This window comes from Rutidosis leptorrhynchoides, chromosome 3 (assembly GCF_046630445.1).
Source record: "Rutidosis leptorrhynchoides isolate AG116_Rl617_1_P2 chromosome 3, CSIRO_AGI_Rlap_v1, whole genome shotgun sequence".
Lineage (NCBI taxonomy): Eukaryota > Viridiplantae > Streptophyta > Magnoliopsida > Asterales > Asteraceae > Rutidosis > Rutidosis leptorrhynchoides.
The window spans coordinates 47,987,407-48,004,864 of NC_092335.1; the positions used below are offsets into that span (position 1 = coordinate 47,987,407).

Consider the following 17,458-nt stretch of genomic DNA (forward strand, 5'->3'; position numbering starts at 1 on the left):
TTGTTATCACATAATGGTATTTACACTGTTCGATCTTTATCTCTCATTATTGACGAACGTTTAATCGCGGTTACAAATGTTGATGAAACTATGCATAATAATTTGGTACCAAAAAAGTTAGAAGTATTTGTATGGCGGGCTTGTAAAAAAAGGCTGTCTGTCAAAATCGAAATAGACAATAGGGGTATAGATTTGCATAGTTTAAGATGCCCGTTATGTGATGACGATTTAGAAACGGTGGAGCATTCCCTAATATTTTGTAAGTCCGCAATGGATGTGTGGGATAGAGTCTTCGGGTGGTGGGGACTTGGAAATATGACTAACCTTAGTATTTCTGAAATATTGAGGGGAAATGGTCCAAGTAACTCTACACAGGTGGGAAAAAAAAATATGGCAAGCGGTTGAATGGGTATGTACATATCTAATTTGAAAGAATAGAAACGAGATGGTCTTTCGGGGGAAATCTTGGAATCCGTCGGTGGCTTTGAACGAGATTCAAGTTAAAGCATTTGAGTGGATATCCAAGAGATCGAGGAAACGGAAAATAGATTGGCTTACGTGGATAAACGATCCCAGTAGCTATCTTAAAATAATGTAATCTTGTAATTAGTTTCGTGTATTAGTTTTCGTGTTCGGTTTGCTATCTTTGCAAAACAATTTCGGGATAATTGCAAGCCATTATTGCTTGCTCAATCCTTGTAACTTTTGATTTCAATATAATCCTTGCTTTTAAAAAAAAAAAAAAAAATATTGATCTATATTCCTAGCTATATAGATAGCCACACTTGTATACCATTCCTCACATCATCTGTCACTTATATCTCTATCTTCATCAGAAGCACAAAAACAGAACTAGCTTATTTCTAATTAATAATGGGCAAAGACATTGAGGGTGGTGGTCATGAGTATGGTGCAAAAGATTACCAAGACCCACCACCTTCACCCTTGTTTGACTCAAATGAACTAACCAAATGGTCTTTTTATAGAGCCATCATTGCTGAGTTCGTTGCCACCCTTTTGTTCCTATACATCACCGTCTTGACCGTTATCGGTTACAAGTCTGAAGTGGACCCCGCCACAGCACTGACAACGGCGGTGGTGTTGGGATCCTCGGTATCGCTTGGGCCTTTGGTGGCATGATATTCGTCCTTGTTTACTGCACTGCTGGTATCTCGGGAGGACATATTAACCCTGCGGTTACGTTTAGGTTGTTCTTGGCTAGGAAGGTGACGCTCCCTAAGGCGTTTATGTACATAGTGGCTCAATGTTTGGGTGCAATCTGTGGGTGTGGTCTTGTTAAGGCTTTTCAAAAGAGTTATTATACTAATTATGGTGGTGGTGCCAATGAACTTGCTGATGGTTATAGTAAAGGCACTGGTTTGGGTGCTGAAACCATTGGTACATTTGTTCTTGTTTACACCGTCTTTTCGGCCACTGATCCCAAAAGAAATGCACGTGATTCCCATGTCCCTGTAAGTGTTACTTAATCATATATACTTAGGATGACTTATTATACTTTTAATAATTTTTTTGGGTAAAGATTTTTTAAGCGAGGAAACACAACGAGCACATTGGCTCCCCATAGAAGGTAAAACCTCGGGTAATCAAGCCTCCGAGCGCGAGACTTGGTACTGGGTGAATTGCGCATTATGCGCACCCTCTAGTCACACTCCCTTTTTGAACAATTTGGCATAGTCAGGAATTGAACCCGAGTGGTGTGCTTCATAGGGCAACTCGATAGCCACTGAGGCAAGCCTGAATGGTTTACTTTTAATAATATGCTACAAGTTATTAATATTTATGTTTTGGTTTATATAAAAGGTGTTGGCACCTTTGCCTATTGGGTTTGCTGTGTTCATGGTTTACTTGGCCACCATCCCAATCACTGGCACCGGAATCAACCCGGCTCGTAGTTTAGGTGTTGCTGTCATCTATGGAAAAGACAAAGCTTGGGACGATCAAGTAAGTTAATTATATTCCTTAATTGCACATTCTTTTTAATGATTCATTTGGTCCAGATATGAAATGGTTGTGAACTGTGTGCAGTGGCTATTCTGGGTGGGACCGATGATAGGAGCCGCAATTGCTGCCATATACCACCAGTACATATTGAGAGCAGGCACAGTTAAAGCTCTTGGATCTTTCACGAGCAATGTATAAGCGAACCGAGGCGAAGCCAGGATTTGCAGATAGGGGTGGCTTAGTCGTTAATCGGATGATTACAAAAAAAGCTACATTAAAAAGCCATAACATTATATTTGATATTTGGGACTTGGGAGGCTTACAATTATTTGTGCATAATAATACAATGAAACATGGATCTCGATTAGGCCTTGGGAGAGGCTGAGCACCCCTCTGTCCCCATTGTCTCCGCCCCTGTAAGCGAAAAGCTACTCATAGTTAGACCACAGATAACGCTAGCGTTTCTCACCCAAAACCGCCCACAAACGCCCCACAAACGCCCGGAACGCAGCGTTTGTGGGCGTTTGTCACATGGCGTTTGTCAGCCAAAAACGCTGTAGAAGATAAGCGTTTAGGTGACGTGGCGGCTTGTGATTCGCTGGTCAAATCCGAACGTTATCAGGTAGAAGATCAGCTGGTATTTTTTTTTTTTTTTTTATATCTCATTCACCTTCATCTCTTCCAATTTTCTTCCCCTTTTCTCCCAAATTAAACACAAACCCTAACCCTAAAATCTTCTTCAAATGGCAAACAACAACAACAACTCAAACTCAAACCCAAGCCCTAACGAAAACGACAACGAATTTGTCATAACCCGACCTTAACCATAAGGACGAATACAATAACATATGATTTCATCGCGAGGTATTGACCTCTATATGCGACGTTTTTCAAAAACTGCATTCGTTTTTACAATACAAACCATAACTTTTATTACAAATACAAGGTTTAAACAAGATAATAATGATTATCGTTTAGCGATAATCTTAGACTTACAAACTTTACATGTGATAATAACAATACGACTTCCAACATATTTTACATTACAAATCCTCCGATATGCAGTTTTATTTTTGACACAAATATGTATACTCAAGATCTTGCTTAAATTCAACATGTTGCAGCGGAAGCTTTTAGTTATCACCTGAGAATAAACATGCTTAAAACGTCAACATAAAGTTGGTGAGATATAGGTTTAATGCCGGCAGCGTTATGAATATAGACCACAAGATTTCATATATAAACGTTTTAATAAAAAATATTCTAAGTTGTTGAGCACTTGATAACCATACTTAACATTTAATCAACGTCGCATATTCCCTTTATTATGAAATCTTACTACACCGTACCAAGTGTAGTTACCGAAACGAAGTACTGTGCAACCGTTGAATACTGGTCGTCCAGTCCGGTTGGGGTTGTCAGGCCCGATAGATCTATCAACAGGATTCGCGTTTACAATACCTCATGTAAATAATAGTTACCAAGTTACAGGGAAGTATGCCAGTGGTACAACTCAACGTAGAATATATATTTTTAATCACTTGTGTCCATAACGTAAATCATAAAATGCATGTATTCTCATCCCGAAATATTTAGAGTTTAAAAGTGGGACTATATACTCACCTTTTCCTTGAAGGTATTTAACTCGACTTGGTCTCCGATAGATATCACGAACCTAACCATATATATAATATATCAACATATTTTCTTTTCAAGTAATCGTTACATATATATATACTTATAATACTTTTAATATTTTCTTAGTCCGTAGTTAGCAGTCCGATGTTAGTGGTCCACAATTAGTTGCTCAATAAAATAAATAAAGACCCCATCGTATTCGTATTGATCAGAATTAATCTCGACCCATGGTACCATGTTGTCAAATGAAGTGTTGCGTACATAAAGTACCGTGTTGTCAGATGACGTGTTGCGTACAATCATGAGGTCTTATGATTAATCGTCTCGTGTTGTTTACGGGTGGTCCTGAAATATATAAAATCAAATCATAAGTAAATATATATTAAATATTATGTTAATTAGCTAAGATATGATTAATTCGATTTTGTCATAATATGATATATTACAGGTTTTGAAGTGTTTTAAAAATCAAATTAGAAGGATCTATTTAGTTTGCGAACAGGTTTGAAATCATTCAAACTATGTTCTTGTTGTTAAAAAATTTATAACACAAAATAAGATAGCTATATAAATATGAATCGAATAAGATTATGAATAAGGTTACTACCTCAAATTACTTGGATAAAGCTACTGGAAACTATAGAAAATAATCTTGATCAAACTTTCTTATGATGATTATAGGTTGTTCATGAAGCTAGTTCTTCATGAGTATTTGCTGAGATTGTAAAGAACACTTAGAGTTCCTAAGAGTGTGTTTTTGGTTAAAGAAAGATGGTTGTAAGAATGAAATGAAAAACCAAGGTGATGGTGATACTTATAGGACAGTCTGGTTGTTGAGGGAACAAGGACAAATTATTGTGTTGAATTTTTGAGTAATAATGTATGCTAGCTTACAAATAAGATTCCCTCTTATCTAGGGCAGATCTAAGGCTGATAAGGATATTGATTTTATGTGTATTTACCAATAGTAAATACGTATAGATGATGGGTATGATACGTTAAAAGAAGCTCAAAACTGGGCTTTTATTTTTGGGTCAAACCGGGCCAAAATAAAATTTTAAGACATTTTTAATAAAGCAATGTTAGCCCAAAAAAAAATTTTCCAAGCTGACCTGGCAGCTCGACCCCAGCCAGGGGCTCTGCCCCTTGGACCCCGCCAGGGGTTGCCACCCCTTGGACCCCGCTTATCGGGGGCGCTGCCCTCGAACCCCCGTCATAATCAAGATAAGTTCAAACAAGTGTGCACTCCACACTTCCCCAAACTTGTTCGATATTTATCAAGATTATTTTGGTTACAAATTAATCCCATTACACTTAAATCATATTGGTGATATAGATCACCAACACATTATAGATTGTAAGTATATATGTCAAAGAACGTTACATATAGTTATCGTTTTGAAAACTTAAGTTAGTGATCTCAAAGTATACTTATAACTCATTGTTGTTAGTTCACAATGAAATGTTAAACCATCCTTAAATCATGTTAAATATGTATAGATATGTACATATACATAATCGTATAATTATCGTGTGTTATATAGTTCGTGATATCATCGGTCAAATTGGACGGTCAAACGTTGTGTGAAACTCTTTTCAAAAACATAAGTCTTAACAGTTTGGATTGCTTATCATGTTGGTAAGGTTTAATTTATGTAAATATTAATCTTATAAGTGTAAAACGATCGGAAAAATCCGGGTCGTTACAGAATTGCCCAATTCGTTTACGAATTTGCTCAATTACGGGGGATCTTCTATCCCTAACTTTGGTGCATCTTCATCAAACCCTAATGCTCAATCGTATCCTTACTTTAGTAATTACTTTCCGGGTCAACGATTGAACGAGATGCAACAACAACAACTTATGCAACAACAACAATTTCAACATCAACATTTCAACTTACAACACATGTTGCAACAACAAGCTTTGCAAGCTCAACAAAATCAATATCAACACCAATATGGTTACCATCAACAACAATCACAACCGCAAAGACAATCTCAACAACAACAATCGCAATCTCAAGCACCCGACACGCCTCCTCGAAAGAAAAGATGCCATAAGAAAAAAATTGGGGGTATGATTTTTTTCCTCTTTTTTTTACGATTTTTTCATGTTTTTTATCGATTTTTTTTTACATATTTGTATGTTGATTATGATTATAAGTTATGTTTTGATTATAATTGTAGATAATAAGATGATTATAAGTTTTTGTATGTTGATTATGATTATAAGTTATGTTTTGATTATAATTCTAGATAATAAGATGATTATAAGTTTTTTGATTATGATTATAAGTTGTGTTTTTGATTATAATTGTAGATTACAAGTTGTGTTTTTGATTATAATTGTAGATTACAAGTTGTGTTTTTGATTATAATGGTAGATTATAAGTTTTTGATTATGATTATAAGTTGTTGGTATAATTGTAATGTACGTAGGTTCATCGAAAAAGGAAATATATAAGAAAAAGATGTGGGATCCCGAAGAAGAAGCGTGGTTAGCCACTTGTTGGATTGACTCGTCCGAAGATTCAAAAAAGGGAAACTCTCAAAAAATAAGTACGTTGTGGAACACGATTTATGAGAAGTTTAACAACAATGAACGTGGTTGGTATCGTGGGGATAATCAAAGTAAATGGCGTAACGTTAATCGGGTGTGTAAGGATTTTAATGGGTTTTACGAGGATGTGAAACGCAATTGGCGTAGTGGTCAAAATGATGAAGGTGTCATGAAAAAAGCTTTGCTTATTTATAAAAGAGAAAAGTTGAAAGATTTTAATATGGTTCAAGCGTGGGATGTTTTTAAAAAACATCCAAAATGGTATGCACCACCGCCTTTCGGGGGAGAGGACGAGGGCGACGACGATGATGATGATGATGATGATAACGATGTTGAAGAAGGTTTTGATGATAGTTTTAATGTTGATCTTTCCGACTCGCGGCCGATTGAAAAAGAGTTATTTGGATCCGATCATTTGCAAAGGCCTCAAGGTAGAGAAAAGGCAAAAAAGGCCGCGAGACGATCCGTTTCATCCGATGCGGGCACGGCATCACGTTCAACAAATTCTTCCAAGTCCTCCAAATTTTCGGAAAAAAAAGAGGAGGAAAAAAGTACATCACTCGACGCTTTTCGAAATGCGGCTTACTTACAACAAGCCGCGCAAGGGATTCAAATTCTTAAAACGGATATGCACGGGTTGAAAAAGAAGGATAAAAAGACCGTTAAAAAGCTACAAAACTGGGTTCGTACTAAATTTAAAGAAATCGTGCAGATTTCGTCCGACGAAGAGAACGAGGAAGATGACAACAATACCGACAACGACGAGTAGTTTTTTTTTATGTATTTTTATGTTTGAATAACGAATGATGGACGTTTTTTTCATGTTTTTTGTACGTTTTTTTTTTATTTATTCCTAGACGTTTTTTTAATGTATGTTTTTTTTATTTAATTTATGTTGTTTTTAGTTTAATTAACTTGTTTTTATATATTAAATTTACTAAACTAAATAATAAAATACAAAAAAAAACAAAAAACAAAATAAGAAATGTCACGTCACAGTCTTACCATGACAAAATCCCCCCATTACAACTTCTCCCCAAAATGTCATGGCCCAATCACAGTTTTTCTCCAAAAAGTACACCTCACCCACTCCACGTCACAATCACTAATATCTGTGATCTTACTTTCAATGTTCCTTGGAAGAAAGTGTACAGAAGTGTGTGGGTCTTTTGGGCCGCTTTTATTTTTAATGTGTCCAAAAGACTTTCTTTTCAAGTCCCTTTTCCTTATTCCAGCTTTCGCCTTTCAATTCGGTTCTTAATTGTTGTAATTCATGAGTGGATGTTTTTTATTTTCAACTCAAATGGTAACATTGATTAAAATCCAGAGTTTCAACGATTTGACTATCTATAGTTCCACTATTACTTGATTTTTCGTTCCCAACAATAATCAATAGTTAGGAACCTTTAATATATTATAGTGATCACGTAAACTGATAAACAAACATTATGCTTTCAACTTATTAGGTTCTTTGTAATAAGTTTGTTATAATAGAATGATTAATAATTCACTAATTAACTGATTACATAGTAATAATATACTTTATAAAGAGTATTATTATAGTATATGGATACACTCATTATATATATTTTCTTAGATCACTCCCAACCATGACGGTTTCCTCACTACTTTCTCAAGAAAAATTCCCTTATGGGGTATTCCGAAGCGCCACGTCAGCATTCTCTCTCCACTTTCCTCACAACTTCCTCCCATAACACACCATTACCAACCATGACATATTTCCTCAAATCATATTATTATTAATATTATTATTATTATTATTATTATTATTATTATTATTATTATTATTATTATTATTATTATATTATTATTATTATTATTATTATTATTTTATATATGATATTACTCCGTGATAATTTACAATGAATAAAAAAAATAGATTATATCTCTTCTTTAAATATTAACCACGCATTCACATTCTATTGTGGATTCAAAAATATTAAATATTTTCTTATCTTCTTCTTCCATTTAAGTTTCATAATTTATTTATGTTTTCCAGAAATTTTTAACAAGAATTGAAACAAAACTGAACATATATACCAATATATACTTGAAAAGGGCCCACATATTTCAAGATTTCCCGTGCTCACTTATGCTTGGGGAAGAAATTGGCCAGGGCGAATTGGGGTTGGTTCTCAGAGGGCGGCCCAGGGCGTGTCAATTGCCAACGGCGCCCTCAAATGACATCTCAGATGGCGGCTGTGATGGCTTGCCGTAGAGAATGGCCAAAGAATGAAAACTTACACACCCAAATGGTACTGGAACAGATGAACCTCAACCTTAAAGTTAACTTTGTATAGTAACAAATACTATTTTTGTACATTTTAAACTTAAAGGGTTAAAATCTAACATTTACATTTATCAGTGCACCCCATGGTGAATGGCTAGGTTGGATAAAACCACGGTCAAATAGTTCTTGGATTTGACTTTCCAATTCTTGCATTTCGGATGAAGCAAGTCTATACGGTGCCCGTGCTACGGGTGCGGCTCCAGGAATAAGATCGATTTGGAACTCTATCGGTCAATGAGGTGGAAAGCCCGGCAATTCGTCGGAAAAAACATCGAAAAAGTCACTAACAATTGGCACATCATCGATATGCTTCTCGTCGATCTCGACTTTCTTAACATGGGCTAGAATCACGAAACAACCTTTACGAAGGTATTTTTCAACTTTAAGGCACGAGACGAGGTTGAGTGTGCAACTTTTAAAGCCATAGACAATCAAGGGTTCACCATTCTCGATAGGAATTTGAATCGCTTTAAGATCGCAAACGATGTGAGATTTCGTTTTGGCTAACCAATCCATACTAATGATTACATCGAAGCTCCCTAGTTCTATAGGTATCAAGTCAATTTCAAACTCTTTACCCATTAAGTTTAACGTATGATAGTGCTCCAAATGAACATATATTTAGGCGCAATATCCTTCCAATATGTAAAGTTTTCAGTTGCAATTGTTCTATTTTCAAGTAATATTCGTGCGAAGACAAAAGAAGAAAACGACGATTTGAAGACGCAAATGACCAAAAAGCTCAAACGTATAAGTTACAATTCAAATGATTCAATTTATTAATAAGAAACGTCTAAAAATGACAAGAGTACAAGCCGCAGAACGCAAAGTACAAGTTATCTAAGCATACGAAAAGACGTTCGAAAATCCGGAATCGAGACATAAACCGGGCGTAAACGTACGAGACAACGGAGCTAAAATTACAAGTCAACTATGCACAAGAATATAATATAATATATATATAATTATATATATTATATTATATATTAATTAATTCGAGCAGCCCACGTTTTGCAAATCAAAAATATCTGATCCAGGCTGGCCATGCGAGTGCATGAGAAATGTACTAAAATCCCATGAACTTGCATGAGCCCATGCGAGTGCATGGGAAATACACTGAAATCTCATGCGAGTGCATGAGCTTCAGGATCCAAAAAAGTTGTATAAATTGGCCAGTTTTCTCACGAATTCTTTACACCTTCACATACTTCTTTCTCTCTATATGTAATATATATATATATATATATATATATATATATATATATATATATATATATATATATATATAGTGATGACCCAGAAAATTTCATATTAATAAATTAATTACAGGATAAATGTGTCCGACATGATAAGCGAACCTATTATGTTGAGTCTTAAAACTTTTTAAACTAGTTTACACATTCATGTACCTTTCGATTTTTTTTTTGACAATTCACGAACGTCATAACCTGTGATAATTATAAAAATCACTTTGCTACAGTAAAACACTATTTGCTACAGTGAAACCGACTTTGCTACGGTAAAACACTATTTACTACAGTAACACACTATTGCTACAGTAACACACTATTTGATGTCGACGAACTAGAAAACAAAGCAGAAATGAGCTGTCCAGCCTAGCCATACGATCGCATGGCAAAAGCACTGAAAACCCATGCGATCGCATGGGGACCAAATTCAGGAAATGTGCCTATAAAAGGCCAGTTTGTTCGACGAAATATTATACACTTTATTTTCTCTGTAATCAGTATTTATATTTATAATTATAATTTTAATTATAATTTAAGTTTAATAATAATAAGGTATATACGAGGGTGTTTTTAATTCGGGTTTCAAACCGTTTTAAAATAAGGAAATATTGGGTATTGTTAGGGGTATTGTTCTTGAATCCAAGGCCAACCATACAGTCATCTACCATCATTACGTCTACGAAATTTGCCTACAATATTGAATCTCAATATTGAACCGTGAGTTTATAGTCTCCCTTTTTAAATACTTTAAATATTTTTGGGCTGAGAATACATGCAATTTATTTTAAACGCAATAAGACACAAGTACATACTAAATTCTACACTGAGTTAAATCGAAAATCCCTTAGCTTTGATAACTAGTAGTTGCCAGTATATAGGATATGGACTGGTGGGCATGAATAATTGTATATGGATCCATAGGGCTTGACATCCCCGTCCGAGCTAGAGCGCTAGCCTTTTAACGGACGTATGTTATTTAAGTTTATGATACGTTGGTTTGCATGTATTAAAACGAATGGGGTAATTATCATTATAGCGTTTAGTTACCAGGGTGCTCTGTTACGTAGAATCTATTGATAAACTTTTGATGAAATCTTGTTGTCTATCTTTATATACTTATGACTCGAGCAATTAAACCTATAACTCACCAACATTCGTGTTGACATTTTTTTGCATGTTTTATTCTCAGGTCCTTAGACTGCTTCTGCTGTGATGTGTTTGTTGCCTGCATGGAGTCTCTCATGCTTTGTATAAAGTTTATTGCATTCGAAATAAAACTGCGTTGTGTAATAAATAATTTGACTGTGATGTCAAACTGTATGATAAAAACTTATGTATTTTGGAGATTTGCTTATACCTAAGCACTCACCCACATGTTTATAACTTTCTATGTTTAGAAAGTCACTTATTTTAATGAATGCAATATTTTATCAAAACGTATCATATAGAGGTCAAAACCTCACTGTGGAATCAATGATTAACGTGCCGCGTCAATAGCGATTTTGACGGGTCGTTATAGTTGGTATCCGAGCTTGAGGTTATAGGGAACCAGAATTTGCATTAATGTGTTTAACTGGTAATTGTTAGGATTCATTAGTGAGTCTGGACTATGACCATATCTGTTTTTACCGATTTTTGCTTATCATTTTGTCAAAAACATCATATGTGATATATTTATATACTAACGTAATTGTTGTTTCAATTATGTGATAGATGACTTCTTCTAATCCTATCATTTTGTACGACTCGGAATCAGACACTGAATCTATTCTATCCACAACTGAAAAGGGCGTTCCAATACCTATTAAAGAATAAATTGTGTTAGCTGGGGAATCTCAACTCCAGGTTAACCCAGAGGAGGTCCCGGCTCCACCCACCTCTAGTTTTCCGGAGCCACAGTATCGTTGGCATGGACCCATGATCCCTGGAATAAACGAGGATCGTCCATTTCTAAATGAACATGGACATTGGGCCAGATACACTGCCGACGGGCGGGTTGTGCCGATTACGCCTGGCAGATATCGGTTCATGACCACTGGTACATATTCTCCTACACATGACTCAGACAGTTCATTAGGTGAGATCAGTGAGGAGGAGGAGGATGAAGTAAAGGACATTACTAAAAAAGAAGTTAACAAAGGAAAGGAATTCAAACTTGCTATAAAGAACCACAAAAATAAAAAGTCCTTAATTATTAAAAAGGAACAGGACCATTCGATCTGTAACCATCCTTATTGTATTAAACCCACTGAGGCAACGGGTACCTCAAAACCCCGACCAAAAATTAAATACACTGCTAGAATGTCTGTCGGACCATGCACACACAAACAATTGGCAGAGAGAACCAAATGGGAAGAAGTTTCTGATAGTTCTGAATAAACGACCTCGCAACGATAAATCTTCCATGAGTTATTCTATTGCTTATGTGTGCTACTCTATCTTGTTATGTAGAATAAGCATATGTAAAATATCGGTATTGTATGGTATTGTATTATTTTGGTTTATTAATAATAAATGCATGGAATGATTATTTGTATTATTACTACTTCTTATTATTATTATTACATAATAACGTAGTAACTCGCTATAATTTTTCATAGTGGAATATTATTAGGATTTTAGTAGTTAATTCCTTGTACTAGCTATTATGTATGAACTTAACGGGTAGGTAATACCCTAGAAATAATTATAAAATGCTAATAAGAAGAAAAAGCTTTTATAATAATTGGTTCATATTATTAATATGCTACGATTAACTATTGACAACTCATTTTACCTATAATATTCTATATGATTAAATTATCTTTGTTGTGTTTATTGAAGAAACATGTCTCAAATATCTGATGCTGAGTTTGAGGAACTAGTCGAGAAACGTGTGAATGAAAAAATTGTTGCAGCCGAGGTAGCAAAAGCAGCAGCCGAAGCAGCAGCCAAAACAGCAGCCGTAAACACAAATTCACGAAACGGATGCTCATACAAAACTTTTCAAGGATGCAAACCACAGACGTTTAGTGGGACCGAGGGACCAGTCGGTCTAACCCGATGGTTCGAAAAGATAGAGTCCGTTTTCAAAATCAGTAATTGTTCGAACGGAGACAAGTCAAAGTATGCTTCGTGCACGTTGCAAGACGATGCACTTACTTGGTGGAACAATTATGCTAAAGCAGAAGGAGTAGATACGGCATATGATATCTCTTGGGAAGAACTGGAAAATATGTTAATCGAGGAGTACTGTCCTCGAAACGAGATCAGAAAAATGGAATCTGAGTTACGTAATCTGAAGGTTTTCTGCGCGAATCTCAATAACTATGAAAAGTGTTTCATGGAATGAAAGGACCCGTTCATATACATTATAAACGATTCACAATAGTTGATTACATCGCGAGGTATTTGACCTCTATATGATACATTTTACAAACATTGCATTCGTTTTTAAAAGACAAACTTTCTTTACAACGAAAGTTGACGGCATGCACACCATTTCATAATACATCCAACTATAATTGGCTTAATAATAATCTTGATGAACTCAATAACTCGAATGCAACGTCTTTCAAAATATGCCATGAATGACTCCAAGTAATATCCTTAAAATGAGCTAATGCACAGCGGAAGATTTCTTTAATACCTGAGAATAAACATGCTTTAAAGTGTCAACCAAAAGGTTGGTGAGTTCATAGGTTTATCATAACAATCATTTCAATATATTAATAGACCACAAGAGTTCCGTTTATAAATATATGTACACTCGCAAGTGTATAAAAGTATTCTATAAGTTGTAGGCACCCGGTAACAAGCCTTAACGTTCATGTTTTACCCTCTGAAATACACCAGATCAGGTATGTTTAAAATAACCTCGAAGTACTAAAGCATCCCATAGTCAGGATGGGGTTTGTCAGGCCCAATAGATCTATCTTTAGGATTCGCGCCTACCTTACATAGACAAGTAGTTTAATGTTACCAAGCTAAGGGTATATTTCTGGTTTAAACCCACGTAGAATTAGTTTTAGTACTTGTGCCTATTTCGTAAAACATTTATAAAAACAGCGCATGTATTCTCAGTCCCAAAAATATATATAAAAGGGAGCAAATGAAACTCACAATACTGTATTTCGTAGTAAAAATACATATAACGTCATTTAACAAATGTAAGGTTGGCCTCGGATTCACGAACGTATCAATATTGCAGGAAAGTACGTAGACGCAACGGAGATGATAAACACTAGATTGACCTCACGAGCATACCCATGAACCATACCCATCACCTCCATAGCTATAACCCATAATTTTCTTAGCTTCGACTCATTCAAAAAAACTATTTTGAAATCACTCGGACAGCACTCCGTCGTAATATTTTATATATACTAATAATATCTTGAAATAATACAGAGCAAATATATATATATATATATATATATATATATATATATATATATATATATATATATATATATATATATATATATATATATATATATATATATATATATATATATATATATAAATCGATTGAGAGAGTTTAGAGAAATATATTTTCAAGTTTCTATGAAATAATGAAACCTATTGAATTCTATTTATAATAGATTTTTGAATTATTAAAGTGAATTATTAAAGTATGAATTACTAAAGTGAATTATTAAAGTATGAATTATTAAAGTGAATTATTAAAGTATGAATTATTAAAGTGAATTATTAAAGTATGAATTATTAAAGTGAATTATTAAAGTATGAATTATTAAAGTGAATTATTAAAGTTAAAGTAAAGTAAAAGTAAAGTAAAGGTAAAGTTAAAGTATAGTAAAAGTATAAAAACTATGTATGTATAATACGCGTATAAATATATATAATATTAATTTAAATCGTTATATATATTTAATGAAATAAAATATAAATATCGTTATATTTATTATACTGGTTAAGTAATGAGTTGTCAAAAGTGATTCTAGATATTTATAAAAGTTATATACGTTTTAATAATAAAGTTCTTTTTTAAACTGAAAACGTCTTTGTACGTTTGAAAATAGATTAATATAATATTATGGAAACCAATTCTCCACTAACTTTTGTCTAACTTTCGTAAATGACACTTTTTGTTTTTATTTATAAATAGCTTTACAAATTATTCTGAATATCGTTAAAAGGAATAGATTTTCTCAAATCATAGTGGACCTCTCAACAGAGACTTGTAATCATAATTCAATGTTTCTGATAATTCAATCATTTAATATATATTTTTAATTTCGTCAAAAATTATATTGAAACAAATACGTTCGTGTAAAGTATTATACGTTTAATACTTTATTAATATTCTCAAGTTATAATATATATATATATATATATATATATATATATATATATATATATATATATATATATACACACATATACATATCTATTTATATATAACGGTTCATGAATCGTCGAAATTTGGTTGAGGTTATAATGAATGTATGAACACAGTTTAAAATTCTTGAGATTTAACTTAACAAACTTTGCTTATCGTGTCGGAATAATATAAATATTAAAGTTTAAATTTGGTCGGAAATTTCTGGGTCGTCACAGTACCTACCCGTTAAAGAAATTTCGTCCCCGAAATTTGATAGAGGTCGTCATGACTAACAATGAGAATGTTATTATAACAATTATAGAGTTTTATCATGTTCAAGAAGAATGGATAAAATAATTCGATTACTCGAAGCGTGTGAGTGAAGTTATCGTAAATGAATGAAATAAGATAATAGTGATTCGTTGTATCTTTTAACGTCATCACGATTGAGCTCCGAAAAGAAAATCTTTGTAATCTATATTGGATTTGATTATTCGGCGATTAAGGAAATTATGATCCTCTTTGAATTAATGCGATAATCTATTTTGATTTCTCTGTCGGATATTTCACTATAAATCCACCTCATTTGTTTTCTTACAACTCACACCTTCTCAACTCATATTTTAAAGTATTTGTCAATATGCTTCATCCAGTGCTGATTCTTGATATACTCCTCACTTTCATATCTGTCGCTCTTCTTTTTCATCTGCCTCCGGAAGAATCTATTTACTTCTACTATACTCTTAGTTTTATAGTGTTTTTAGTTCTCCCGTGTCTTTATATTGCTATATGCATTGATATATACGGTTTGTGATTTCTGAGTTGTTATTGGGTTTTATATCTTCCCTTATATTTCAAAGTCCTTGCTTCTTCTATAATCATTGTCATCCACAGTTAATGCTCTCTTCTATTTGCCATGATTTATACTCCCATTTCTAGTTCGGAGCTTTGTCCTTTCGTTTCTTCTTCTCGCGATTAAGCACCGCTTGTAATGGTCCAGAATTCGCAGATATAAATTTCGGAATGAACATTGTTAATGTTCTAGGAAGGAAATTGTAATGACACGATCTTGACTTGTCAAATTACCAGAATACCTCAGAAAAGGCCGAATCATCAAGAAATATTTTCTTGATATTTAGAGATCAAAGAGAATAAAAGAGTCGTGTAACATAGCACATGATGACGTTATGATCTGTGAATCATCATGTTCCATTTAGAAACTCAGCATGAATTACTGTAATATAATCACGTTAATCAAGTGTCATTATATTATACTAACTCATGCTTCAGCTCCCAACACTTCTTCTAGAATATTCCTATTTTAAACTCGAATGTTTCAGAATTTAGAAACTAAAATAGTTTCTTTTATGATATAATACAGATAGCGCGAAGAGGTAAATGATTTCAGATAAGAATAATTATAAAAATATCTTCAGAAGTATGGATGATATTTATAATGAAAGATACGATGATATCTTAGAATGTCTAATATCAGAGGATGATGAAGGATGTTATCCGCAGGGATTTAGAGTCAGGAGCAAGGTATTCGTTAATGACTTCAGCAAGTACTGAATCATTTGGATTCTTTTAAGGCAGGTTCAGCCTTTGTGATTTGTCCACAGCCTCCTTCATACTTTGCTCAATCAGTTTTCCAGTTCCAAAGCTTCTCTTTTTCTGAGCTTTGCCAATATACTATCCTTTATCATCCAACTTTTTACTGTTAAGGTCGTTTACAGTTTTTGCTGCTTCATCAGCATTTTTCAAAATTTTGAGAACTGGTTCGCAGTTTAGGGTGTTTTTCAGAAATTTCTCATTCAAAGAATGTAAGTCTTGGAGGTAGACGTTGTGTGTATATGTAATTGTTGATGTAGACATGCTGCGTGGTTTCAAAATACTGATTGCTGATTCTCAATAATTGGTATGGCAATTCTTGTTATAAGGTACGAATGCGTATATGATAGGGTTTCGATAATTATAATGAATTTTTTTTTAAAGTCAAAGATCAGTGAAGTTGTTGGTAAGTTTATTGCTAATGTGGTGAATATAAATGATTCCCCGGTAACGTTGGCGAAAGGGCAACGTATCTATTGAGGTTATAATAAGACTGTTTTGATTGAGAAGTCGAAGTTGACTTGCTGGAGATGTGACAAAACTGTCTATTTTGAAACGGAATTGAAAAGTTATTTTAGCTAGTAAATGCCAAAGGGTCTAACACGGATACGTGTCGAACTATGACTTGGGTTTTGAGAGTTTTTCAGGTGTATAACTATGGGTAACATGTGGTTGGATCATCATCTCGATTGTTCCTTAGTTGAAGTCTCTTCAGGAATTTCGAAGGGTTTGAGCACATATTGTAATCGTTAATACATATGATGTTCTAACACAGTTTTGAAGTCAAAGTATAGCTT

At 34.0% G+C, this 17,458-nt stretch overlaps 1 pseudogene; it reads left to right on the plus strand.

The window, feature by feature from the left end:
- The first annotated feature begins 873 nt into the window (after positions 1-873).
- On the plus strand, positions 874-2,240 carry LOC139896066 (aquaporin PIP2-1-like; annotated as a pseudogene).
- Positions 2,241-17,458: the final 15,218 nt, after the last annotated feature.